Source organism: Anastrepha ludens, chromosome 4, assembly GCF_028408465.1.
Source record: "Anastrepha ludens isolate Willacy chromosome 4, idAnaLude1.1, whole genome shotgun sequence".
Taxonomy (NCBI): Eukaryota; Metazoa; Arthropoda; class Insecta; order Diptera; family Tephritidae; genus Anastrepha; species Anastrepha ludens.
The window spans coordinates 50,551,472-50,565,781 of record NC_071500.1 but is presented as its reverse complement, the minus strand read 5'-3'; the positions used below and the strand labels follow the sequence as shown (position 1 = coordinate 50,565,781).

Genomic DNA, 14,310 nt, shown 5'->3' with positions numbered 1-14,310 from the left:
ACCGAAATGTTTGTCTGTCGACGGTTTCAAAGCAACCTCCAGAATACTTTCCCGATAATATTTCGTATTTACCTTGACGCCAGGCTCAATGAAAACGATTGGAGAGCGCCCATCTGCGCTTACAGCGTCCCAAACCTTTACCTGTGGCGGGTGCTGCCTCCTGGTAGCCAATCGATGACTCAAATTCTCGTACTTTATTTACTTTAAGGAGTTTGAGCTCACGAACAATTGCTGGCTGTGATTTCCAGCCAAATATAATGCAATCACACTATTAGGTTTGAAATCCATTACTGGCATTCTTTTTTCGAGTTTACTCTCGGCAAAATGATCCCGCGTGCTTGTAAACAATGGGCTGAACTATGGACTGTCAATTAGTCAACTAACAGACAGCTGATGCCCGTGCATCGGCTACGCGAGCGGTCTGAACCATGCTACGTTTTGGGCATTTTCGTTCCGCGAGAGAGAAAAGAGATGTAACGTTGAGGAAAAGGAGAGAGAGGTATACCTTATATATATCTTAGATACACTTTATGCAATTTTTCCTGAGTTTTTCCTTGTGGTTGCTAATTTCTAGTGAGAAATAACACTGCCTACTTTTTGGCGTTATTAACCCTTGGTGCTAACTGTTTGGGGCGTTTTTTGTTCCCAATTTTTTTTTGCGGTTTTTTTTTTTTGGTGCCTACTTTTTGGCGCTTATTTCCGTTCCTGGCTAGTGCTTGTGCGTACTATAAAGTTCTATCTATTCCGGCGACGGATTTATTGGTATTGCCTTGCGTAATTTCTGCCGTTGCTGCGGTCCTGGAATCGCTGCGTTTGTGCGCGTGATAAACGCTCGGAGTAGTGCGCGTTGTTGCCACGGTTTGTGTCTGGCGCTTACCTACACCGGTCGACCCTTCTCCGTTTTTTGTAAATTTTGTCTATTTGTATTCTCTGCAAATGTTGTGAATTTATTTAGATATATATTCTTTCTCTCTCTCTCTCACTCTCCCTTTTTTTTGTCCGCCTTGAAAGTTTCACTTCTGCTTTCTGCTATGTGTTCTACACTACACGCACTTTTTTTATTTGAAACTATATCACTTAGGTGTCCGAGTTCTTTATTGAGTCACTGTATTTTGTTTTCATGAAGGGATTGGTGCTCCCATGAAATCATTGTTGTAACTGTGCCCTTCGTGTGAATTAAAGGCATACATACCAGGTTGTTCAATAATTTTTACGGTTCGATAAGAAAAATACAATTTTATGGTTTAAAATTATTTATTTTTATTATTCAGTATAGTCTCCCTGAACATCAATAGGGGAAGTGGGGGATAGTTGATCATAGTTTTGGTTTAGGTCAATATTTATGAATTTCTGAATAAATTAGATAACAATAATGACAACTCACGAAAGTGACAACATTCCTGCACATTATTTTTATCACGTTACTTTTTAAATAGGTGGGCATATTATTTTATTATTATTATTTAAAAAATAGTGCAAAATGATCAAGTGTCCCCAATAGTGGGATACTTGAGCATAAACAAGGGATACTTGATCACAGATTAAATAAAAACAAATTTAACTCAAAAACAAAAACAAAACATTTATTTCAAAATACAGTCGGTTATCTTAAATACTTTTAAATATATTCAGAGCCTTCATGAAGGAATAATACATTCTTTCACCTTTTAAAATAATATTTGGATCTGGAACTAATCCAATAATGTCTTCAAATTCAACATCGCTGACATCAGATTCTACTAACGAGAACAATTTTTTAGTTTCATCCGCACATTTCAAAGAAATAACGCGACAACCAAGATCGTCATAATATACCTGGTCAATTATGCATAAGTACCGGTATATTGACGACATTCTCTTGCCTCCTTTAAAGCGCACAACAATGAATTTCCCCTTTTTTAAATTGCCTGAATTCACTGCCTTTAACTCCTCAAATTCTTCTTCAAATTCATTTAAAGAATCTTCAGATTCTCTAAACGAAAGTTCCCCTTCACTATAAGAAGATGAAAACACTCTTTTCCTTTACCCTCTCCTTAGGCTTCTTGTCTTTAAGAGTTTTTTTGTTAGTCTTGTCTGCCTTTTGTTTCTTCTTTTCCTCTCTTAATTTTAGCTCTGTTTCTAAGTCTTGTTTGACTGGTGTGTCAGTTAAAATTGCAGATTTTAACTTTTTCTTCCCTTTTCTATTAACTGCGCTTCTTGGACCAGCTTTTGGAAAGGGTATAACTTCAGTAGGACTAACAAGGAAGCTTGATTCTTCCCTTTGATGTGAAGGAGAACTGGGTCCTGGCTTTTTAATCCTGAATTACTTGATCACAGCAATCAGAGAAGTTAGATGGCCCCGGGAGTGAAGTACAACTTGTTACTGCTTCCTCATTTTGTGCAAATTGGGAATGGATATCAAGCAAGTCGGGTGGCCTTGCTTCTTCACACTGCGTCTGGGCTGATTCTCTTTGATGCTCAAGCAATAGTGGACTATTGTTTTGTTTATTATTGTCTTTTTCTGCGCAATTTTCTATGGTTATGACTTAAGAAAGTTCATGCTCAGGGCGGTCTGTAACATATGCACAGAGAAAGTCATCATCAGTGAATATTAATCGATCAACAGGTTTTTACCTGTTTTTTTTAAACTATTTAAAATATTTGTTGCAGTAAATGCAAGAGGATATGCTTTTCCAATAATATAGGAGACATCATATATTGTTATAACTCTTCCCAGGTTTTTTGACATCCATTCATAAACAGCCCGGTCATATGCATTTTTGAAAGGCCCAAAGACTCCAACATCAAGAGGCTGTAGCTTATGGCTACAGTGGGGTGGCAGTGTTAATAATATAATCCCATTCTCTTTGCAGAACTTTAGAGATATTTAGTATTAAGAATATCAAGGGATACTTGATCATATGATCATATGATCAAGCATCCCTTTAAAGCAATGATCAAGTATCCCTTAAAACAGGTGGTATCTTAACCTAAAAAATAATCACTTACCTTGAAATATAAAACATCTACAACATGTTCAATAGATGCACAATAACCAACAAACTTAAAAGGAAATTAGAGAAAATCAAAGAATACAATACTATTCAAATCAGGAAAAAAAATCGTAGAACCGAATTTTTATCGCGGCAAAGCCGAATACTGCTGATCGTCGTATCGAGTTGACACATGAACTGATTTTAGGCGCGAAAATTTTGCTGGTTTGCAATATCTTATTAAACTATTCTAAATGTAAGAATTGGCTTTAAATAATATAGGTTAGTGAAAACTGTAATTTGATCAAGTATCCCTCGTGATCAAGTATCCCCACTTCCCCTACACTTGATCCAAAGAGATTCCAATTTATGAATTCCAGCCCTTAAGTGAGAATCTGTTGTTAATCTGAAGTTAACGCTTCCTCTGATGTTATGACCTCGTCATTTGATCAAAAACGCCTTCCAGGCATTATTTTTTTCTGGAAACAGATGGAAGTCGCTAGGGGTCAAATCTGGTGAATATGGTGGATGCATCAACAGCTCGAACTTTAATTCATGGAATCTAGCCATTGCCAAAATACTCTCGTGAGACGGTGCATTGTCCTGATGAAAAATAATTTCTTTCTTTTGCAAGCATGGTCTTTCTACGATTTTTATTTAATTGGTCTAAATGGTTACAGTAATATTCAGAATTTATAATTTAACCAGTTTGCAAGTAATCCATATGCCAAATTACTTTTGCATCCCAAAAAACTGATGTTAACATCTTCTTGGCCAATTTCTGAAAACGAATTCGTTTCGGAGCCGAAAAATCATTAACCAAAGAATGAATTGACAGATTGAAATGAAATTTCACATACGTTCATATAAAGAATGTACCATTACAAAAATAAATTATCCTCTCTAATCGAACCGCAAAACTTATTGAACAACCTAGTAAGTCTCAAATCTAATGAACAGCGACAAATAATATGAGATACAATTGCCGATTGCAACCAGTTTAACCTTTTTTGCTGTAAGCAATTAAAATACTTACCTGTCCGCTGTATAAAAATACGGTTCGGTCGACTGGGTAATAGATGATAATAAGTACCTATTTCTTAAGGGTTTTATATGGAAAATTACTTCCTCATTTTTTTCAGGTTGGCGATTTTAAGCTTTTTGTTTTCAAGTTGGTGGCCGAGGAGATATATTGTATTTTTGACCAAATCGCATTTTAATATCAATTAAAATATTTTATATTAATATAAATTTAAAATAATTTCCCAATTTCTCCATTAAAAGAAATATCAAAACATTCGGTTGCAATAATGTAATTTAGCAAACTTTAAATTGTTTTGGTGTCCGGATTTTATATGCACAATTCTAATGCATTTCAATCACACAATATGCCAATTAAAATAGTGTAAAAATTATTTTGTAACTTACTGATATTATGGGCACTCCAAGGCAATCCTTGTTTTTTCCACGTTGTTTACGTTTTTGTTTTTACTTTTCTCTTTTTTCAGTATACAGAACACTAATAAAACAAATGTCGTATTAAGTTGTTGTTTTTATAGTCCAACAAATACTTTTACTCTGAAAATATGAAAGAAATTAAAAGTTAACAATTTCTAGTTTGAAACAAAAAAGTTTTGTAATTAGTGTGTAGAAAAAAATTTACTCTACTCACCAAAACTATGGGAAAGTGTTCTGAAACGTAGAGGCCGGACAAGCCTGCAAACGATTTCCTTTCCCTCTAGCACTTTACTTTATATAATAGCACGCATATTATGGAGTTGTTGATGTTGAACACAAAGCAGTTATGAAAATTATATCATATTACAGGGAGTGTAGGACGAAGAGTGCCCACAAGCCGCAGGTGACAAACTGATGGCCAAAGAACAAAGCGCTTGTAAAGTCATCATTTAATGTAGGCCGCAGATCTTATGTTCCACTAACATAAACGCTTTAAGCACACTCCCACAGGCACTAGTTTTTCGCACTCATGTTAGTTTTTTTATTTCTTGATGCTCGATTGGAACGCGATTCATTTAGCCTTGTTGTAAACACTCTAAAACAGGAATTAAAAAAAAAATATTTTAGTTCTTTTTAATGTGTTTTCACAATGATGGCATTAATAGTGTTCTTGTTGTTGTTGCATAACATAAAATAAAAATATATTACTATGTAATAGAAGCTAAGCTTTCGCTTGCAAGCCTCCTGGTTACTTTTTTATTGTAAAGGATGCTTCAAAAAGGCTCCTAGATGTTGTTTTAAAATAAAAATGTAAAAATTCAGATTCTTTCAGGCTTCATTATTCTTATTGAAAATACGGCGCTTAGCAATTATAAGTGAAAAATGGCATCTCTTAAGGGTTCCCGGTGGTCTAGAGCCCGAAAATTTAGGGTATTTTCATGCATTTTTTTACAATAAAAAAATGAAAAACGATATTTACATTTCTTAGGCTTTTTATTTAACTTCATTAGAAAAATAAAAAAATAATATTTTAAAAAATGGCACTGAATTTGACCCTCCCGGAAAATTGGACTGGACGGTGTTGTCCATTTTGGATCTTCTATTTATTTAAAACACGAAAACTTAAGAAAATTATTAATTAGTATGACTGTAGCGCCAAAAATGGCGCGGTTTTGAATTTGATACTCTAAAAATCGTTTTTTTTTTCAAAAAACAGGCGAAATAAATGAAATAATAATATGATACTAGTACGGGCGATTGTTGTTGTGAACATCATATTAAACTTTCAGACGATTCGGTTGAATAGTTTTTTTGACAACACCAGGCCGAAAAAAGTCGTTTCGAAATAAATGAGTTTACAGTTTGAGGTGCAGGAGCGCGCGGACCGCTCTCTACCTTAATGGGCTGTAGAAGTTATAATATTGGGAATTTCCGCACGAAAATTTCACAATATATCTAAGATACTATACTTTCGAAATATCAAAGAAACAAAATACCGATTTTTTTAAATTTCTAGCCCCACAGGTTCCACCATGGGAACGTCTAAGGGTAAAATTCGCTAAACAGTCGATTTATGAATGACTAATTGTTGAGAACGTCGAGATATCGATGTTTTTGTGTGTGGGTTGTTCAGCAACACTCTGCGCTAAAACAGCAATATTCTCAACAGAACTCCGATTTTTGGTCTGCCATCTTTTTTCTATCCCTGATACAACCAGTTTCTTGTTCACCAAATATTGAATTTTTGACTCATTCAAACGATTATTTCCATAAAAAAAATCACGAATTTTCCGATATGTTGTTCTTTAAGACCGAACATTTTCATAATAACTTTCAATAAATTTAACGAGTCGTTCTATCGTGTAACATTGTACATCTGCCTACTTGACAAATTTCAAAGATGACATTAAAAGGCACCATTTAGGATTTATTCACTGTATCACTTTTGAAATACCCTTTAGTTTCCATTTATGCTTTGCTTTTGCCCGGTGTTGTTTATCCATTAACGAGAGTACTGCTAAAGCGCGTGCAGCATTTGAAGGTCAAGGCTCAAACATAGCGTCCCTCAAAACTGCAGGAAAACTAAAAGCAAATAAATATGTAGATGTGCATACCGATCCACCCGGTTTATAATATTCAAGGCGAACAGGATTTTAGTTGCAAGTTAATTGAAGGAAATACATATATGGATATCTATGAATGTACATATGAACACACTGAGATAAATGCATATTCTTTTGCGAAATTCGGTCATGCAAAACTCTTTTTTATCAGAGACATTATGCCTTTAAGTGGCAAGCCGCTGAGTATGCCAATTTACCACTTGTAAATTTTTAAAAGCATTTTCTAGTAAAATATACAGCTCGACTTTAAATAGAAATTCTACGGGAAATTTTGTTTATCCTCTTCCCTCCTATCACGAATAAAAATTTTAAGGAACTTTTTTTCTCTTTTCCATTTTCTCTTATCACAAACGAACTTCCATTAAGGCAATTACATTTTGGGGAATGACTTTCCCGCCATCGAAGTGTGAGCCAGCAGTACTCAAAAATGTAAAAATTTAAACTTTTCAATGGAAAAAATTTGTTTTTAGGTCAAAAACTACCAACAAGAGTCAACTAGAGTTACTTGTAAACATGAAGCAAGGAAATTCACCAGAGGATTTTATAAAGACAGCGAGGAGGAATTCGCCGAAAATGCCTTCGCCTCATATAGTAACCGTCGCTACTATGTGTGTGGTGATTCCACTAAAAATATCCCTCCTCTTCTCTTGGATTTTTCCTTCCACCCCGGGACTGCTTCGCATTGCTTCGAGGTAGGGGGGCCAATACGGCGTCCTAAGAAGGACACTTACTCACCCTCTGTCCAGGGTCCCCTGTTTTGAAAAATCTATGCTCAATGATCTTCAGCATAACTTTCCATTTCACGTTTCTTTCTTCAGGTGTAAATACGCCAATAACTCGTTGCAGACCTGTTCTCTCTATGCTCCACCTCTCGCATTTAAAGAAGAATCATCATACTCAGTATCTCCATATATGCAGTTTGGTAGGCTCACTTTTCAGATTCGCACAAATACTTGCGAAAGGACCCATGTCCGGACAAGAACTGTGTGAGGTAATAGTTAACCTCACCGTGCTTTCTTTCTCCCCATTTTTTTAGATCGGGTATTAGTCTCGCTGTCCATCTACCGTACCATTCAGAGTTCCATTTTGCCTGCCAAAATGTGGCCCTTTGTACTCTGATATCGGAGAAGCGTGGTACTGGGATTCCTCAGATTTTTGCCTCCCATCTCCGTTTGCTAGATTATCTATAGGGATGCTTCCGCTGATAACTAAATAAAACCGCTGCTTCAAATACTTTTCTGTATGAAAAAGTCACTCTGAGAGCGCAGGTGCGCTCAGATTGCAAGATTTTCCGTCGGCATTGCACCCTTAGCGAATCTGCCCATGTTTCGCATCCGTATAAAAAATCGAGTTCGTCGTGTCCATTAAAAGTTTTAGCTTGTTCTGCGTTGGACCTCCAGGGTTTGCCATGAGAAGGATTAGCTCTGTTTTCTCTGTGACCAGCTTTAATCCATGGTCTTCTAGCCATGTCTGAACTCGGATCATAACCTGATTTAACTTCCTTTTGGCTTCGTCAGTGTTTCGAGCGATTATTACAGCTGCAATTTCATCTGCATTCCCACTTAATGCACATCCTCAGGTGTCTCTATTCGAAGGATTTCATTGTAGCATATATTTCAAAGTTCAGGTCCGAGTATTGATCCTTGGGCCGTACCTGCTGTTATTTGTTTAGTCTTGAATCCTTGTCGCGCTTCGTATAAGAGCACACGATTGTTTGGATAGCTACGAATAGTCTTGCATAGATTATTCGGGATCTTGAAATTTACCTTTAAGGCTTCAATTACGTCGTCCCAACTTAAACTGTTGAAAGTATTTCTAATATCCAGTGTGTCTAGTAGTACTAACCGTTTGGAGTATCGATTACCTGCCTGAGCATGTTCTATGTCCCTGCCGGCACTGTACAGTGTACTCTTTCCAAATGGAGACCTCTCTTAAGCGGGCACCTACAATAAGTGGATACTTTTTTCAGTACATACCACAAATTCTTAAAAATTTATTTAGAAAAAAAAATTCTTGAGCGGACAATCCTCCTAAAACACGTTAGCCCACCCTTAATATATTTTTAATTTTTGTATACTTTTTTATAAGCGGACACCTCCCATAAGTGGGAACATTTTTCAGTCCCGTAGGTGTCCATTTAAGAGAAAGTACACCGTATTTTAATTTTATTTAATAGTTGATCTTTGTTATAATGCAAAAATTCCACATAATTGCATGGCATATCACGCTTCTTGAAGCCCTAGCGTATATTGTTTATATCGATATTCAATTCAAACCTACTTCGTGAAAAAAGTAAATTCTCTGTAAAACATTGTAAGAATAGTTATGAACTATACAGGGTTTGATTGAAAAGTAATGAGCCTTCCCGCGTGGAGCGTCTGAAGAGAGCAACCGAATCGGCTGGTGAGGAAAAATGGTCGTTGGGCCTTCCCCTTCCACTAGAAACCAGTCCCAGTTCGCTGGCAAATGCGATGCAGTCAACATCGCTCCGCTTATATTTTATAATAAAGTAAATTATATTTTATAATAAAATAAATACAACTTTAATTAGGTGCACGCTACTGAACATACATATGTGGGTGAAATACCACTCTGGCACTCCCCAAGTAGCACTAAAGCGTCGTTTTGACACCATTACAAATTCATCCAACAGGCAGATATCTACAGCCAGACAGCGCTGTTGATGTAATGGAGAAGATTCATGGCATTTAGAATGACGCACTGCCCCAGGCCGTCGAAGAAATAGGCAACCAGTGGCCAGTAATCATCTAGCTGCCAAACCCGGACATTTACAGAGAAAATGCTCTGCCTTTTGGAACAGAATTAAAAATTTTCAATACCTAAAAGATATGTTGCCATACAATTTAAATTCAATAGTTCTCATGGTCTAGATTATGTCTATAATATTTTGAGATTTATGTTGTGAATGAAGAAATAAAAATCACGAAAAAAAATCACAACATAATCGTCATTCTCGGGGGAATAATAATCAATAAAAATCGAATAATAATAATTACCCTTGATCCGAAATATAAAATGAAGACTAAATCAACTTTCATGCAAAAAAAACAAAATTACTTTTAATCAAAACAAAAAAAAAAATCAGTAGATAATTATTGATCGTGCTGAAATAAATAAAAATCAGACAATAATAATTAAATATTTTTTTAATATTTTTGAACTTATGGTATAATGATTACAGCCCCTGGAACTTAGTTTTATTGAAAGATAATATAGTGATTCATTGAATTGAAAAAAAAAAATTATATATACACATATTTAACAAAATCGCGACCTATCAGAATTTAAAGTTTTCTTTTGATTTAAAAAATGTGATTTTCAACTGTTAAAAAAAATGTTTTGCATAAAAAGATCCGTCACTGGATGAAAAATCTTATTAGATTTTAAAATAGGCTATTTATTGGTATTTGAGTAATTGTGGCCACCGATTAAAAGATGTCGTTATATGCAAGTTAACACGCTGCAGTCGCATTTGTTGCGACGCTCCCACGGCTGCTCGCTACACGTGCCGCAGTGTCAGCATATTTCAATTTCGCAATGCAATGCAACAGGAGACGTTACCTGTTGCACAATTACATTCAATAACGCACCCGTGGGAAGTCAAGGCCAAGTCCGGTCTCAGACAAATTACACAACGACTGCGCCGCAGCTGGGGAAGGAAGGTGTAAAGTAAGCGACCGTCACCACGTCCAGTTAGTGGAGTTTGAGACGGGTTCCGGGTTAGCTGCATTAGATTAAGTAATTTGTGTAGAATAAAAATAATTGTGAACTATCAAAAGAATTATAAGTGTTTCTTTCCTGGGCGGCTGGCCCTTAATTTTTTTTAGTGTAACGGACCCAAGATCCGTAACTGGCGCCCGAGCAGGGACCCAGGAGTGTTAAAAGTGAGAGTGGATGAAATAAAAGAAAGTGTATTAAATAATAACAAAAATAAATAAAAAATCCATTGGCAAAATTAAAAAAGTGAAAAAGGGTTTTTGATAAACCAGCTCAGCAAAAAACTAAAGGATCATAGGGCGTAAGGCCAAGGAGAGCTACAATACGCTGAACATACAATAAAGGCGCTGATGAAACTAGAGTGTATCCTTGCGTAAGTTGACTTAAGCATTTCCTTTTATATTTTCTTTTAAAGATGGAAGATTTGAGGGCCACGGTAACAAATTTAACGGGGGCAGTTAACGCCCTGCTTGAAAAAATGAACACCATCGAAAGACGGGTATCCCGCCTGGACTCAATAAGCTCCAGGATGTTTACACCAACCGCCAATGACCAGACGGAACCCAGTGAAGAGATGGTAGCACAAGCCCCTAAAACGGAAGCCGACATAAGGAACATCAGTCGACTCCCTGACTGTGTCAAGGAGCTGCAGATTTTTGATGGGAATCCTGTCCACTACGTGTCCTGGGTGCACTCGGTAGAAGTCATCCTTTCGGACTTCGAGGTCGTGAGGGGTAAGCCCCTATATCGGGCAATTTTACAGCACATTAGACAAAAGGTGAGGGGTGCTGCTGATTCCGCACTAATTTCGTATAACATTTTCGATAGCAACTGGTCGAAAATCAAAGAGTGCCTTTCTCTGCACTATGCAGATAAAAGGGATATTCGCACCCTTGAGCACCAGTTGCATCAACTTCAGCAAAAGGGAATGAGAATTGATGAATTCTACGCGAAGGTGAATCATCAATTCTCTCTCATAATTAATAAGATAAAAACCGAGTCCTACACGGACGAAACAGTAAGAGTTTTAGTTGAAACTTACCGCAACCGTGCGCTAGACGTATTCATACGCGGGTTGAATGGGGAAATGTCGAGAATGATGCTTATACAGCGTCCTAAAACATTGCCGGAAGCTTACTCGGCATGCTTAGAGATCCAAAACGTCGACTTTAGAAATTTTACAATTCATTCTTCCACGGCTAGCAATCGTGTGGTGGTGCCCATAAACAACTTACCGAGCACCCCTTACTCCCCAAATAGGATCAAACCTCCACAATTGCCACCAAAACCTACATGGCACGCTCAAGAGCAGCGTGCACAATATCCAAAAAATTATCGTCCTTTTTCAAGAGATGACATCCAAAGTTCCACGTCGCGTCCGCCAGTTGAGAGGATAGAGGTTGATCCTTCAGTGCAGACACGCAAAGTAAACTATATCAATCGACCCAATCCTTTTAAACGTAGTGCGAGGTCTGAAAATCTCCCACGGAAGCAACAAAGGCTGTATCACACTGTGCAGGAGGAACGCGAGGAGCAGGACGTCAAACAGCAAAGTCTGTATCACATAGCTCAAGGGGTGAGCGAAGAACAGGATGCCAATCAAGAACCTAGCAATGACGAAGAATCTGAGGATTTTCTGTCCTCCGGCCATCTAGCGTACCATACCTAGAATATACGATGCCGGATGGCCGCGTTTTAGATTTTTTAGTAGACACCGGTGCCAACAAAAACTTCATTAGACAAACCATTACGAAAAAAACGACTCCGGTGCAGAAAATTTTTAGTGTGGCATCTGTGGGGGGTACTGTGCCAATAAAAGATAAGGTACAAGTAAAATTATTTGAAAGCATTGGGAACTCCACTGAATTTAATTTCTTTGTATTACCTACTCTAAGTGGATTCTGCGGGATCATTGGGGACGACACCTTGAGAGAATTAGGTGCGGTAATTGATAGGAAAAATAACTTACTAAAAATAGGGAATTACAAAATTCCACTCAAGGCACGCACGTCTTGCCATGTCAATTTTACAATAGGCAAGGATTTGCCTCTGGGAATTCATCGGAAGGTCGAAACCTTATTAAAAAAATATTCGGAGCTCTTTAAACCTTTAAATGGCAATGAGCTCGTAGAGACAAACATCCGTGCTGAAATAAAAACATCAACTTCCGAACCAATATACAGTAAAAGCTACCCGTACCCAGCGTGTATGAGGGACGAAGTTGAAAAACAAGTGAATGAGCTGCTTGAGGAAGGTGTCATCCGGCCTTCAAAGAGTCCTTATAATTCACCAATATGGGTAGTGCCTAAAAAACCAAAGGCGAACGGGGAAAAACAGTACCGAATGGTGATCGACTACAAACGACTAAATACAGTGACGATCGCTGACACTTACCCAATTCCTGACATAAACGCGACCCTTTGCAGCCTTGGACAGGCGAACTACTACACGACAATAGACTTAACGTCTGGATTCCACCAAATACCAATGAAAGACTCGGACATCTCTAAAACGGCTTTTTCTACGATGAACGGGAAATATGAATTCCTCCGTTTACCGTTTGGTCTAAAAAATGCGCCCGCTATTTTCCAGCGAATGATAGACGATGTGTTGAAGAAATACATTGGCAAAATTTGCTATGTCTACATCGATGACATCATCGTATTTGGCAAAGACCCAAACGAACACCTGGATAATGTTGAGAAGGTTTTTTCAAGACTCCTAGAAGCGAACTTGAAAGTTAATCTTGAAAAAACATGTTTTTTTGAAAAAGAAGTCGAATTTCTTGGCTATATAATTACTCCCGAAGGAGTACGCGCTGACCCTAAAAAAGTCGAAGCAATTAAAATGATTTCACCTCCAGAAAACCTGAAGGATTTAAAGAGTTTCCTTGGTATGACCTCATACTATAGGAAGTTTATTAGGGACTATGCCAAGGTCGCTAAACCCTTGACCAACCTCACACGAGGGGTAAATGCACAGGTAAAAGCCAACGCCTCTAAAAAAGTAAAAATTGAGCTTGACGAGAAGGCTCTGGAAGCTTTCCATGATTTGAAACAACTCTTAGTGTCTGCTGATGTCTTAGCCTTCCCAGATTTCGCCAAACCCTTCAACCTGACGACAGACGCATCGAACTACGCTATTGGTGCGGTTCTATCACAAGGGGTGATAGGCGAAGATAAACCTATAGCGTATATTTCGCGATCCCTGAATAAGTCAGAAGAGAACTACGCCACGAATGAAAAAGAGCTCCTCGCTATTGTTTGGGCACTTGACAATCTACGTTCCTATGTGTATGGTGCAAAGAAAATTAAGATTTACACAGACCACCAGCCGCTGACCTTTTCAGTGAGTAATCGCAACTACAACGCAAAGCTCAAGCGATGGAAAGCTCGAATAGAGGAGTATAATTGTGAAATAATTTATAAACCAGGAAAAACGAATGTGGTCGCCGATGCACTCTCCCGTCTTAAGACGGAAGTGAACGCACTCACAGACTCAATCGTTGCTCAGCCATCGGGTACTGTAGCTGACGCACCATCTGATACAGATACTGCATCGGAAGGTACTATGCATTCTGCCGAACAGGATAGCTCAGACCTCATACCACACGTAGAAGCACCCATAAACGTGTTTAGGAATCAAATAATACTTAGGCAGGGGGCGAGTTGCGAATGTAGCGAAGAACCGCATAGGGGCTATAAAAGATACTTTATTACGATGCCCATACTAAATTGTGAAAACCTGGTGCCTCTTCTCAAAAAGAATCTTAACCCAAACGTAATAAATGGAATTAAAATACCTGAAGGTTCAATTCATAATTTGCAAAATGCGTATGTTATATTAATAACTTCAGTAGATACAAAATCAGGATCACGCAACGCATAGTAGAGGATGTAACGATTGCTGATAGGGTATTCAACATAATCGAGCAAGAACACAAACGTGCTCATCGAAATGCTCGCGAAAACAGGGAACAAATCCTTGAAAAATTCTATTTTCCAGCTATGTCCAAGCAA

General features: G+C 37.7%; 1 protein-coding gene across 2 annotated transcripts in view; it reads right to left on the bottom strand.

The window, feature by feature from the left end:
• Positions 1 to 14,310, bottom strand: part of LOC128862259 (protein encore) — a 116,857-nt gene that overhangs the window by 90,456 nt on the left and 12,091 nt on the right. For both annotated transcript variants that reach the window (XM_054100784.1, XM_054100791.1), the window contains exons 2-3: positions 4,645 to 5,025; positions 4,401 to 4,550 (exon numbers count right to left, since the gene is read on the bottom strand). The gene's annotated coding sequence lies outside the window, so the exon portion shown is untranslated. The remainder of the gene's footprint in view (positions 1 to 4,400; positions 4,551 to 4,644; positions 5,026 to 14,310) is intronic.